We start from the raw sequence: 4,156 nt of genomic DNA, 5'->3' as shown, positions 1-4,156 counted from the left end.
TAGCCGATATTGTTCATATCGCCTTTAGCCTAAAAAAATCAGATACGAGATTGGAAATAGCCGATATCGTTTATATCGCCTTTAGCACAAAATAGCCGATGCAGTTTGCATCGCCTCTAGCACAACAATGTTTATCTGAAACTGGGTTGTTTTCAGCATTTTTTCTGACAGTTGCAAGTGGAATTCTACCGAAAAGAATCAAAGAAGTAAATATTATTCCAAAAGACGAGATTATTTATAAAAGTTCATCCTAATACAAACTACTCCTCAAACAACTTGTTGAGGACGGATTGGGGGTTTGTGATTTCGGCAAGGGCAGCAGCATGATCGTCGTAGGCCTCCAGACGCTCATCGATGTCGTCGACTTCGTCCGGGCGTCCTCCAACGAAGCCAACTGGCTGGGAGGAGTAGTCCTCGTTGGTTTGGGAGGTCATTGCCGCCAGCCCGAGAGAAGCGCCGAGGTGCACACCTTGGATGACGGCCTGATCAATGCGGCCGTCCACAGCATCCAGGCGTGCCTCGGATGTCTCCCCCTGAGCATTCACCTTGTCGGCAATCTTGTTCGCCGCCATCTTCAAGCGGTCATTCTCCGCGGAAAGAGCTGAGCAGAAAAGAAGAAATGGGTCGGCAAGCAAAGGAAGTCAGGATGACAAAACTAAATGAAGATATCAAACCGGTGATGGCGTCGCAGAATTGTTTCCGCTGGTCCTCCCATTCGGCTTGATCAATGCCGAACTTCTTGGAGACGTCGCCTAGCTCCTCCCGGGCTTCATCCCTCTCCTGGCGAAACTTGAGCGCCTCCTCGTGAGAGTATGGATGGTGTGCGTCTGCTGGCTCTGCCGAACCCCAAGGATTGGAGTGGTAAGAGCTTGAGGAGCTGGAAGACCCGGAGGAGCTAGATGATGGAGTTCCCGGTTGAGCTGCCGTTACTGGAGGAAGGAGATGGTATTGGCTGGAGCTGATGACCCTTATCCTGATGAATGGGGAAGGAGAAATCGGAATTAAGAGATGGACGAGGAAATTACAAAGGGGGCAAAGAACCGAATCATACCCACGACGCCGGCAGCGCGATGCTCTGCTTCCTTCAGCCTCTCCGTCGACAGGACGCTTGCCACGGTTGCCACTGTTCGTCATTTGCTTTGATGGAGGTTAGGGTTTCCTTCTGGGGTGAATCGGATGAAAGAAGTGGAAGAGGCGGATGTGAGAACGCTGAGGCAAAGATAATGATGAAGGCCAGTGGAAAGGTCTATTTATAAGCCGAAGCGAAAGATCGTGGCGAATTCCACGGGGTTGTGGGGCGAGAATCCCGAACGGCGGGGTAGGTTTTCTCCCTTTCGGCTGGACCGTTACTGGACTGGGCCAGGCCTGAGTTAAGTCGAACGTCGCTTGAATATCTCCATGATTTATTGGAGCCAACATTGTTCGGCTATACCCTCACAGTATTTGGATTGGATTCGTTCGGCTATCGGAGGAGTGGAGACAATCGGCTACATTCTAATCGAGTAATTTAAGGGAAAATGGCCGATTGCTTTTTTCCGAACGAATGAAAATAAGTGAACATAAAGTTGTTTAATCAAGGAAAAAAGGGTATCACACTTAAAGTTTATTACAAGCCTAATGTCTACTGGTTCAGAAGATGATTGATTGCTTCTATGGCCTCAGTCCTGATTCGGCTAACATTATCTAGCACTTTTTGATCTTCATCTTCAGAACTCTGGATGCTGGACAACTTATTTTTGATCTGCTGGTCTTCTTTGATGGTCGAAGCTATCTTTAGTGAAGTTGCTTCTATGTTCTTCGGCAGATTGGCTATATGGGCCCTGTGAGACTGAATTTTGGCATTCAGTTCGGCTAGTTGAGCTTCTAGTCTGATTTTTTCATCCTCCATGGATCTCAGTTCAGGCTCCAAGGTTGCCAAAGAATTTCTCGTGGTCTGGATATGAGAGTGAAGATCTTTAATCTCCAGCTTTTTCAAAGATCTATCCTTCTGCAGAGCGGCCCTCGAAGATATGTTCTTGGTTGCCCTTCTCACCATAGCAAAGTGATCATCAAGATGGGCTGCAGATTCTAGGGGAGCCTTGAGAGCAGAAGGGATATCTTGATCAATGAGTTCGAGGAGGTCTTTTATCTGGTCTGCATCCTGAACCAGACTAATGGTATCCTTATTCAGCAGAATAATTACTTCTTTTAGCCGAGCCTGATTCTCCAGTGACAAAGTTTGATGAGAAGTGATCTCTTCACCTTTCTCAGTAATGTAGTCCTCAATAGAGAAGGAGTAACTGGTGGTCGGTTTAGTGATGTTCTTCTAAGACAAAAAGAAAGAAAGAAGGTGTTAGCCGATTGGGTAATTTTGCTAAAATATAGTATGAGACAAGGCATTACCTGTTGGGCTGATTGGTCATCAGGATGGGTTATACCCTGGCTTGCTGGAGGACTTGATTGAAGGTTCAGAGGAGACGGATCTGGAGATTGATCAGGAGAAGTTTCCCTTGCCAGTTCATCTAAGATCTCATCTATTTTCAATAAAGTAAATGATAATGTGCATAAGGGATAGATGTTGTTAAAAAGAAAGGAAAAGAGAATTGGTTGAACAATGTTACCTATAGTCTCATCAGGATTATGAGCCTTTAAATCTTCAGCCTCATGAGTCTCTGAAATTTCTCTATCATGAATTTCTTCATCTTCAGTAGAGACTTCAGGGGTTGGTTCTGCAGGTGCTGAGGTATTGCCCAGTGTGGGAATTTCAACTTGTGGCTGCAATGGAAGTAATGGATATAAAGGTAGTCAGGCTTACTGCTAAGTGAAATTGTTGACCTGATAAGAAAAATAAAAGATTCATACCTTAGGAGGTAATCTGGCTTTCTTGGTCCTTGGTTTCTTGGGTAAGGGGAAACTTTCAGGTGTTTTCCTTTTGCTTTTTCCTCTTGAAGATGCAGCAGCCGAAGTAGTAGGAGTTTTCATGAATGCCTTTAAAGGTGCTGAATCCAAAGTTACAGGAGTTTTCATGAATTCCTTTAAGTCTGGAGCATCAAACCCCAGAGCAGGTTTGGGACCAGCCGGATAGTACTGAATTGCTTTGGTAGGGGGAATAAACTCGAGATCCTGTGCATGACCAGATGTTAAAGTAAGAAATGGATTCAAGAGCAAGAAATGATGAGCATAATAAAATTACCTCACTGTCAGAGGCAAAATCGGGTTGCAAGTTTTTGCATAAAGAATGAACTGATATATTGAAGATATGAGCATGCCATTCTTGCCACCAAGAGACAAAGAAGGGATGAGCAGCATCTATTAGCCCAAATGGAGATGGTTCATATATTGGTAATTCCCATCCTAATTCAAAGACCTTCTTGGCTTCCATTCCTTCTGTTATTACTTCCCTTGATTTTATGATTGTTGAGAAGAGGAATTTTGGAGGCAGTTGACCGCATCCTAATTGTCTGGCCACCATGTTTGGATAATAGAATTCATAGGTGGACTGTACTAATCTGCCATGATGAAATTCGGCTGGCAAAGTGCAAGGTTTGATAAAAGAGTTGAAAATCTCTGTGGATTCTTGGCCTGAGCAACCAATTTCATAGCTAAACTTGCAGGGTAGAGTCAGATCTTCATTTTCTCTGTAAGGAAACCAGAGCACATTGCCGAATCCTTTGAAAAATAGCTTGAAGAGATGACCAATGTCTATATCAATGCTTATAGATGCTGCTGCTTCCCCATAAGTCTGGCAAGCCTTAACCTTTGCTGTGCTGCCTTCAGCATAGTTAACTGAGGGGAAACTTAGGTTGAGGAGGCTCACAGGGGTTATCTGATGCATATATAGTTGGAGCCACATTTGAATTAGCCACCAGGGACCATTCACACAAGAAATTTCTCCACTTTGGCGCATCTGAAGGGTGATCTGATGCATCATATGATAGGCCGACCCTAAAAGATATTTGCCTAATGGGATCTAGGTGCCTGCAGCTAAGTCTTCAGCCATTACCATGTGATTCAGGGTTGGTTCATTGGATTTTCCACAGAAGATGAATCTGCATAACCACATATTCATGAAAGCTTTCAACTCTTTGTCAGAAAAGGTGCCGGATGCATTCATATAGTTCTGGATATGTTTGACCCATCCACATCCAGAACTGACGGCTCTTTGATTACTCTTGCT

This window comes from Miscanthus floridulus, chromosome 8 (assembly GCF_019320115.1).
Source record: "Miscanthus floridulus cultivar M001 chromosome 8, ASM1932011v1, whole genome shotgun sequence".
NCBI lineage: Eukaryota > Viridiplantae > Streptophyta > Magnoliopsida > Poales > Poaceae > Miscanthus > Miscanthus floridulus.
This window is presented reverse-complemented; position numbering follows the sequence as displayed.